At 45.9% G+C, this 10,069-nt stretch overlaps 1 pseudogene; it reads right to left on the bottom strand.

Moving 5' to 3' along the window:
- Positions 1-4,206: 4,206 nt before the first annotated feature.
- LOC119272097 lies at positions 4,207-5,194 on the bottom strand (annotated as a pseudogene).
- Between the last annotated feature and the right edge of the window lie 4,875 nt (positions 5,195-10,069).

The raw sequence follows: 10,069 nt of genomic DNA on the forward strand, positions 1-10,069 counted from the left end.
GTGGGGGGAAGGGAGGGCAACCATACCCAAGCCCTGGCGCCTCCCTCTCCCTCCCATGACACATCTCCCTCGTCCCGCAGCGCTTGGCGAAGCCCTGTTGGAATCCCGCTACTTCCACCATGCCGTCGTGCTGCTGGATCTCCATCAACCTCTCCTCCCCCCTTGCTGGATCAAGAAGGAGGAGACGTCGCTGCTCCGTACGTGTGTTGAACGCGGAGGTGCCATCCATTCGGCGCTAGGATCATCGGTGATTTGGATCACGACGAGTACGACTCCATCAACCCCGTTCTCTTGAACGCTTCCGCGCGCGATCTACAAGGGTATGTAGATCCACTCCTCCCTCGTTGCTAGATGACTCCATAGATTGATCTTGGTGACACGTAGGAAAATTTTGAATTATTGCTACGTTCCCCAACAAGACGCAAACCACCACACGCCATGGGTGGAGAAGGAGCGCCCTCTGCTCGCCCGCGTCGCCGTCCCTGAAAGACAAGCCGCTTTCCTCGGCGACGGCAAGGCCCAGGCCGCCAAGTTTTGATATCGCGCTGACCGACTCAGATGCAAGGCAAAGGAGAGGGCAAGTAGAGGATCGGGGATTGGGGCTGATATGGTTTATGCGGATGCAAGGGGAAGAGGAGGAGTCCGACCCGTTCTGGCTTTCGAGCTTGTTTTTTAGGGGATCCTGCTCTTATTATTGCTTATATTACGGGTGGAGGAGGCCCAGCCGAAGCCAATTAGATGTCGTGGTCCAGGTCAGAAGCCTAAAGTCAGTAGCGCGCAAAGAAGAATAGTACCACCTCGTAGGAAAACGAGAAAAAAGAGGATGACGATGAACCCGACAAACTCAAACCGTGCTTTATTATTACTAGCAAAAAACCCGTGCGTTGCAACGGGATACAAATTTTAACTTATTAATTCCTCTAGAAAGGATGAACATATTAACTTTGCATCCTTTGAATAGTAATGCTTAATTTGTGTGATGCTTGAATTGGATGGTGAACAACAAAAACTCACCTCATCTCTCATTTTTCATAATGTTTATCCTCTGCTAGTTTCATGAAGATGACCTCTTTGAATACTCTACATAGTACCTGTAGAAAGCAAATAATATTAGTTTTGGAGAACAATAGTTGGGTAAATAAAATATGATGCTATTATTTTCATTACAGAGTGATGTGCCAATGGAAAGTACCCATATGCATGTCTTTACTCTTAACAATCTCATGCCACGATTGCATCCGCAATCTAGGGAGAACTTTTCTCAGATAATGGGGAAAAAGAACAAACTATCAGATAAGATTTATTTTTCTCTTTGATGAATTTTTCGTAATAACGAAAAAACTATCGTAAGATCTCTTTTCCTGGTCTGATCAATTTTTGTAATAATGAAGCAACTATCAACTATTGGATGAAATGAATTACCCAAAAATATAGGGAGGATTATTTGAGTGAAGCTATAAGAAATGAATAAAATCATCCAGTAAGTTAGTCCACATGAAATCAATGAACATACTTCTCATGTCGCTGACAAGTTACCTTTGATAAACTATAAACAAATAGTTATAGTTTTCTTGTCAAGAAAGGCAAACAAAATCCACCAGAAGACGTTAACTTACCATGCAATTGTATGTTTGTGTATCTTGTCGACAGAAGGTCTTAGCAACTGTCAAGTTTGGCAACTAAGCAGTGCCGAGTAATTTACTTCATAATTATGCACTCTGACAAGTAGCAACAGCAAGGTATTCCAGCGTTATTCCCTTTCGAATATAACGTTGTCGCCATCCCTTCCATCCGTCCTCTGATCTCTCTGTCCCTGGTGATCAACATTATTAGAATTCAGAATAGGACCAACAGTTTCTTACTTTACGGAACCTGCAGAAACCATGGAGCGACCAGCGGCACACCCACACACGCACACAAGCGGATTCCATCGCCATCAATTTTCTTGAATGGATAGATAGATAGTACACTACATCATTCAATACTAAAAAGTATTAGTGGTCTTCCGCTCTTCCTTGTTGAAGCCTTGTCTGAAGTACATCTAGCCCCCATCAACTCAAAGGGAAACAAAAGAAGAATTCATAATCGCGATTGCTGCTATTGATCACAGTCATGGCTCTTCACAAGCTTCTGCCGGTCTCCGTGCAACCGCCCTGTAGAGCTACTCCACCGCGGCCGCGCACTCCAACGGCGGCGCAGCGAGGGCAAAGGCCAAGCCGGTTGGCTACCTTGGCTGCCGGGATGATCGGGCTATCGTTGGCGCTGGGGCTGCACACGGCGCGCCAGCAGCTTGCAAAACATCCGCCTCGACAAGCTCGAGTTGAGATCAAGGGCTCGTGGCCTAGGTAGCGGACCTTGACCTCGCCCTCCATGACACCGAGCGTTTTCATGGCAGCTCCATGTTCCAGATGGTCGCCCACATCCGGGACGATCACTCTCTCGCCGGATCTTGGTATGGTGGCGGCGATGGATCCATGGAGGTTGGATTTTTCTGCGGGGTGGGAGATGAGAGAAGAACGTGCGTGCTGGCTGACTTAGGAGCGGAGGACGTGTTCGGATCTGTCTTGTTTTTTATGGGCCTCTGATTCGTCTTCTAATCGGTCTCTTCGTTCGATTTGTTTGTTGGGCCAAACACGTTGAAGCCCAATATACCGTAGGTCGCTTGTATTCGATCTGAGCGGACGAAATTTCAATGATAAGAAGCAATAGTACCACCTTGGATGTAAAAAATAATATAGGTGAGAAAAATGAAAGCGTAAAATAACGGGAAGAAGCTTATTGTGACGGTGAACCCACGGAGTCAATCTGTGCTTTATTATTAGGGATAGACTAGCACTAGCACTAGCAAAAGGGCCCCTGTGTTGCAACGGGAAAAAAATCGAGTGACTACAAGACCTCACAGATCCACGTCCTCTATTTTGAGACGGCATCGCACCTGTGTCACCACTTAACCTTTTTTCCACCTCGTTGTCGATCGTCAGATTCTCCTCTGATCACAATGCGTTCAAACGTTATCAATCTTGAGGCATTGATTTCGGCTGCGCACACCAGTCAATGAGCCACATCTATGCAAGATAATAATTAAAATTTGAAAACATTAGGTCCATCTATGTATCATAGTGAGAAGGAATTTGAATGAAGTGGGATCTCACCTTGGATACAGCGTCGTTGCCTTAGCTATGTCCATCTCTCTGAACGTTATTTGTGAAATATCCAAAGCAAACTTAAAATACCAGTGCGTTAGCAACTGCAAGAATTAAAAATTTTCATTGACATATAATCTGCAACATTATCTGTATTCTCTATTTCCTATAAGCTAGTACCGCACACACAATTTTTTTTGCCTCGTAATAAATTGTAGCTAGTAATTTCAGTGTGTATTAGTAATCAGCATGGTCCGCACTTGGAATTCTTGATTAGTAATCTGCCGCTATTCTCCCTTTCTTCCGCATCTTGAAGCCGTGTGTGTCCTTCTCCAGCCCATGAAATCGGCTGTCTGCACTTTGTTTGAATCTCATATGATTAGTAATCTGCTAGCGTAGCCACTGACCAACACAGATGAGGCGGGAGCACCAATCGATAATCGTGAGGCGATAGCGAGAGCATCGATAATACAGATGATTAGGACCCCACCCAACCCTGCATCCCCCTCTACACTTAACCTCAATCACGACACGGCAGCAGCCTGCCTCTGCTTGCCACCGCTGCTGCTGCTGCTTGCCATTGCAGCATTGCTCCCTGCCGCGTATTTTCCAATTGAAGAGCAGAAAATATTCAATTGGAGAGCAGAAAATATCTTGAGTGATGCTTTATTGAATCTTTGCTACGCTCTGAACCTTCCAACAAGTCATGGTTACAATGGAGGAACCCCCGTCGCATTGAGCGAGATGGAATTCGAAGAAACAATTGAGTGCTGCCAACAATTTAAGTGTTCACTATCCAGATGCGTGCATCAGTAACAAAACTTGTCTTGCTGAATTACTCCAAAATGCAACAAGAAGACCATCCTGAATGCGCAAACTGGAGGACATTTCCATTGCAACATCTCTGGTTCTGCTCCTCTATGTACAAAACAGCACACAATTTGTGCTCTACGTACAAATCCTCTTTATCTCTCAACTGATATATAGAAAACATCAAACGGAAGCAAACATCTGCGGCTCCCCAACATCCAATTGTCATATTCCCCACCGCGTGATGCAGTCATCACCTGGCGATCGCATCCGCGTGGTTATCCTGGGATCTCCAGCTTGTGCTCCGGCTCCTCGGACCACGGGTGAAAACCGAGCTCCACTCCGACCTCAAGGATGGGTGTGTCCAAAGCAAGCAAACATGTTGTCGAAGACGCATCTGCTGACTCTCCTCTGTGACGAACGGCTCCCTCTCGATGACCATGAGATCTTCCTCGGTGCAACACCATTGTTGAAACCCCCATCCACCTCAGTGTAGACAACTGGGAGGGGAGCTCCCTCTCGTCGGGGCCCTCCTGCCACCTGCGAACCTCCTAACAACAAAGCCTCCACCAGGGAGCCACCAAATCGTCAACCCAACCGTCGTCTCCTCCTCACTACCAGCCTCAGCCCCGGTGTTGCTGCCCTGGTCGTCGGTGGCACCGAGGTCACTGACCGGAGCAGGCCGCACCACATCTGTGGGCAGCTTGTGCCGGCACACGGGACACGAGTTACGCAACGCGAGCAACGACAGGATGCACTCCTGGTGGTACATGTCATGTGGTTGCAGGGCATCTCCCTAGCCTAGTCGCCCAGCTCGAAGGCCTCCTTGCAGACGACGCAGTGGGAGTCGGTGCCGACGTGGCAAGGGCACGCGGCGACGACGACGGTGGGCATGGGCTCGACGGCGCCAAAGCCGCCGGCCTCGATCTGGGCGAGCTGCTTGAGGAACCGCTCGAATCCGGACCCCATGAGGAAGTCAAACATGGTCTCGGGCAGCGGGCGGAAGCCGGATCCGGCGCCGTCGTCGTAGAAGAGCTCGAAGCTGCTGGTGGCGCCGGGGGCCTCGTCGCAGGGTCACCCGAGGCGCCACGCCGGCTGCGGCGGGGCACGACCTCGTTGACCACGTGGGGGCGGAGGGCGCGACGGCCCGGCGCGGCCATCTTCTCCAGGAAGCCGCCGTCACAGCCGGGGTGGCAGGGAAGCTCGGGTCCTGGGAGCCGTCTTGGTCTCGCTGCTGCCATTGACCTCGTCCTCTCTCTCTCTCTCTCTCTCTCTCTCTCTCTCTCTCTCTCTCTCTCTCTCTCTCTCTCTCTCTCTCTCTCATCTACTCCGTCTCGCCCGACGCCATCGACCTCGTTCTCTCTTTCTGGTGGTCGTCAGCGCCGTCGGTGACGGCTGGCAGCATGGAGCTCGTCGCCCCCGTCCATGCATCTCAACTTCTGGTCCAGGCAGCGTGCGTATCCTTCAAGCAGCAGCATGCCATATAGATGCATGTCCTCCGCATAGTGCATGCACTCTTGAAATTAGTTGTCTCCTTCATCACGTGGAGGGCCTTTCCTTGTTATCCTTCTCTTCTTAATTCCTGAGATGCTTCCATGTTACCCAAGAATTTTAAAAAGGCATAGATGTGGAGACATTTTGTTGCTGTTTCCTGGAGCCGTCAGACGATGGTGAGTGCTATGGATGTCAACATGGGAAGGCGAAGGCTCGGCATCCAACTAGAGGTGACTATGAGAGAGGAACACCTGATCATGTTTGGCTTTCCGATGGTGACTGTGAAATTAGTGATGATGATATGGTGGACTTCTAAACTTGTGTAACATTGCATTTTCAATTTGTGTACTGAAACACCATACTTGATGCGTGAGTAGGCATTAACCTTTTACCACTTGTACTAAGGTTAATTCATCTCAATGAGAGTACAATGACATGTTCCCATTTTCATTTCAAAGCCGTACAATGGCATGTTTATATGGAACTCAAGTCACTCGAAAGGGTTACTTCCTCTGATCCATATTACTTGTCGCTGACTTAGTACAAGTTGTACTAAGTCAGCAACAAGTAATATGGATTGGAGGAAGTATTTTCTTTTTGAGATGCAACAACTTGTCTGAGCAAAGCTAGGGATTACCATGGGTTCGAGCTTGAATTGCACTGATACTGACATAGCTTCTCCCTGAGAACATAAATGTAGGAAGACACTGAGGAAACTTTTCGTTATTAGAACTGATAAACAAGTGGCAGCATTGTCGCATCCAGCAGTTGGCTGCCTTGCTGGCCTGTAGGATCCGAGGGTGTTGAATAGTTTGAGGCTCCAAGGATGAGTACAGAATCACCAAACAAAGCTAAATGCGTCAACTTGCGAATACTCACCCTGTGAGGACAAAGTTGAGACACTTATTTTGAGACGGAGGGAGTATTTCGAAAGGTTTGACCAAGTATCATTAATAGGCTAGTCAACATCAACCCTCTATCCCAAAATAAGTGTCAACTTTGTACTGATTTTAGTACAAAGTTGTAGTATTAAACTTGAGACACTTGTTTTGGTTTAGGTTTTGGGACTGAGGGAGTAGCTCGGAAGGTTTGAGTAAATATCGTTAAGAGGCTCTGAACATCTCTGGAACACCTACCCAGATGGAGCAAATTGCTTTGGCGGCTCCGAGTGGAAGAGCAAATTGCGGAGTGGAAGTGTGTGGGAGCTAGTAGCTCCGACTAGTTGCAACACATATATCTGGTTGCAACATTATCTTTGAGCGCACAGAGAAAGAAACTCAGCTCAGCAACCTCTCTCCTTTGTTGATCATTAAAATGAAAAGTCTAATTTCTTGGCTAGGCCAACATTTGTCTTCATGGAATGTGGAGGGGTCACGAATCAACTTCCTTTGTGAAAGTGCATGTAGCTAATTTTATTTCGGTGTGACGACAATATAGTTATCGGTTGCTAAAAGTTTATCTTAGGATATTGGTTCCAGAAGATCATGTTGAAGTTGTCTGACCCCCTCCCACCATTGAGTAGTTAAACGCCGCTAGGCTACCTGCCCATATGAGGCACTTGTGTGCGGTAACCTTTCTAGATAGTTAGAATTTTTTTTACAATGGTATGATTTTTACGCTGGCAATCAGATCATCATCAAAACCCCATCCTCTTTTAGTAGTATTGGCTTTCCTATGGACTCGATGTGATCTTGGATCACTTAACCAAAAAATGTAGAGTCTTGAGCTTTTGCCAATCCATGTCCTTAGCATTTTGAGGGGTCCATAATTACCAGTCCTTGCCATGCCAAACATTGGACTTCCTGAAATCTTTAACTTGAATGGATGTTAGTTCAATGAGATATATGTTGTTATGAATTACTAAAACCACCCGGGGATTAGTTGCACTTTCAATCTCCCATTTTTTGATAATTGATGACAACATATAAATCAAAGCTTCGACAAATGATTAAATGAATGAAATACATCGTCACTTTGAGAAGTATGTGATAAGTAAGAGTCCTCTCTAAATTTGTGCATTATTAAAAATTTGTGTTTGAATGCAAATGCACAATCGATTAGGAACATGGGTCACTCTTGCATGTCACATACAACTTGGTGAGCGCACAAAATGATATGATTGGAATAGTAAGCATGCATCACCAAAAGCACAAGTGTATGATCATACAAAGATAATGATAAGCATTGTGCATAACATGAAGCATAGTATCTCGCAAACATTACGAACAAAGTAGCATAGACCAAGTAGCAGCAAAAACTCAAAGAAATCAAACGGGAAAAAGAAAGAATCTCTCTCTCAGCCTAATGATCTATACAAATTCTCCCCCTTTGACAACGAGTACCAAAAAGCTCGAATATGATAGAACTATGTGTAAGTGCATCTAGTGCCACCCCTAGTTGGTTTTGGAGTATTGATGACAAACATGGTTGAGGGACTAATGTGTTTGTGAGTTTCAAAAGATAACACATGTAGAAGTCCCCATTGATTCAGTTTACCCATCGAAGATGCCCCTTAAAAATGTATGAAGACATTGAAGACAATGGTGGTTCGCGAAGACATTCACGTCGAAGATAATGACATGTGAAGACATTCACTTGAAGACAATGGATTGCGAAGACGTAGTTTCTTTCGTAGTTTCTCTCTCTCTCTCTCTCTCTCTCGGCCTAATGATCTATACAAATTCTCCCCCTTTGGCAACAAGTACCAAAAAGCTAGAATAGGATAGAACTATGTGTAAGCGCATCTAGTGCCATCCACTGGTACACGTCGGTGCTATACAAACGGTTTTTAACCCATTTCCGCGACGACATTTGGAGCCGTCGCCAAGTGAGTGTGGGAAATAGGGGGGGGGGGTCCTTCCCACATGGATAGGCCCTCCTGCCACACATCCCACAGTTAACCAAGGCCCTCCTGCCACACATGCTGTGATCGGGCGAGGCATCGAAACCCAATCATTTTTGTTTGTATGTACATCCCACACGGTGAATCCCAGAAAAATATTTCCGTTCGTATGTATATCACACATAGTCAATCCAAGGAATACATTTCCATTCTTATGTACATCCCACACAGTCAATCCAGGGAAAAAGTTTCCGTTCGTCTGTACATCCCACACAGTTTTATGTATAGACTCATGTGTGAAAGGTGTAACTATCACACACGCTCTGCCTTGGTTAACTGTTTGCTTTTATCAACTACATCACACACGATTTGATGAAAAAAACTATGTGGCATTGGGCTATCCATCACAAGCGCTTTTACTGCTAGAACCATTTGCAAAGTTTCATGACCCATTTAGCAGGTTTATTAGTTTACAATTAATAATTCCAGTATTACGCAAATTCACATTTCATATCGAATAGTTGTTTACCATTCATAAATATATTTTAACATCACAGTACGATAGCTACCTGAAAACAGCACAATACAACATATAGCTAGTTCAACTTCATAAGAACAATATTAGAATAACATATACATTTCCCTAATCGAGATCATCTAGGAACGTCTTATCCACCCCTGCTTTCAGTTCAGTAAGAACCTGTTTTGCATTGTCCAACTGGGAAAGTGCCTCCTCCTTCGCCAACACCATCTTAGCAAAGTCTGATTTAAAAAATCTGAGCTCATTCTCCACCTTCCTCCTTTTATCCCGCATCTTCAAATATTCTTCAGCGTTGACAACATTTTCTCTAAGCCAACCTCTGTTCTCTTCCTCATACATGCTCCAGAGCTTAGCTAGGCACATCTTCAAAGACCGTGGCCACTCTTGATCAACCCACTCCAAGTAAGAACACTTCCGTTCATCCTATAATATTTAAAACTAGATCAATACCAATTGTAGGGGAAATGGGTTTATAGCAACATAGAAAATCACCAATACTTATTTTGAAAAACTGAAGAAACATGTTAATTATGACATATCTTCTCAAAAAGATCAATGTGCAAATAAATTGAAGAAACAGGTTAATTATGGTTTTTAACAACGAAAGAGGGTCTAACTTTGTCTACACATGCCAGAAACTTTCCCCCCACTGTCCACAGATTCAAACGCAACTAGCTTCACACATGGAGATTGATGGTGACAACGAGCAGACAGATCTTCAGCCACCCCGCTCCATTCGTTGCAGCTGATGGTCCTAGGGAGCTACAAGAGGAAGAAATGACTCAAATCGACCGCCGGGTTAAAATCCTTCATTCCAAGTCATAGCCCGAGGGAGAGAGAAGAGAGGCATACATGGGTGGTGAAGGAGTCCTCGTTGTCGGAGGAACCGCTGGAGAGGTCATTGAATAAGACCATGGCAACCCCGACGGTAGGATGCGAGACGGCGAGAGCGAGGAAGCAAGCGAGGAAGCGGCTATATCTTAGGAAGGAAGGAAGGAGGAAACAGGGGAAATGTGACTTGTGGTCGGGGAGAAAAGGGGGGGGGGAGGGGGGGGAGGGGGACCGGGGTAGATATTTTGGCGGTGGGCCAAAAATTTAGAAATTTGGAGGGAAACTTTGCGCGCGGTGCCGCCGGACACCATTCACTTTCAATGATTGTGTGCATCGCAAACGACTTTTCTGCTTTACGCGCATGGGATGAGTTTGATAATTCAAATTTTGGTGAAAATTTCCTCGGGT

This window comes from Triticum dicoccoides, chromosome 3A (assembly GCF_002162155.2).
Source record: "Triticum dicoccoides isolate Atlit2015 ecotype Zavitan chromosome 3A, WEW_v2.0, whole genome shotgun sequence".
Taxonomy (NCBI): Eukaryota; Viridiplantae; Streptophyta; class Magnoliopsida; order Poales; family Poaceae; genus Triticum; species Triticum dicoccoides.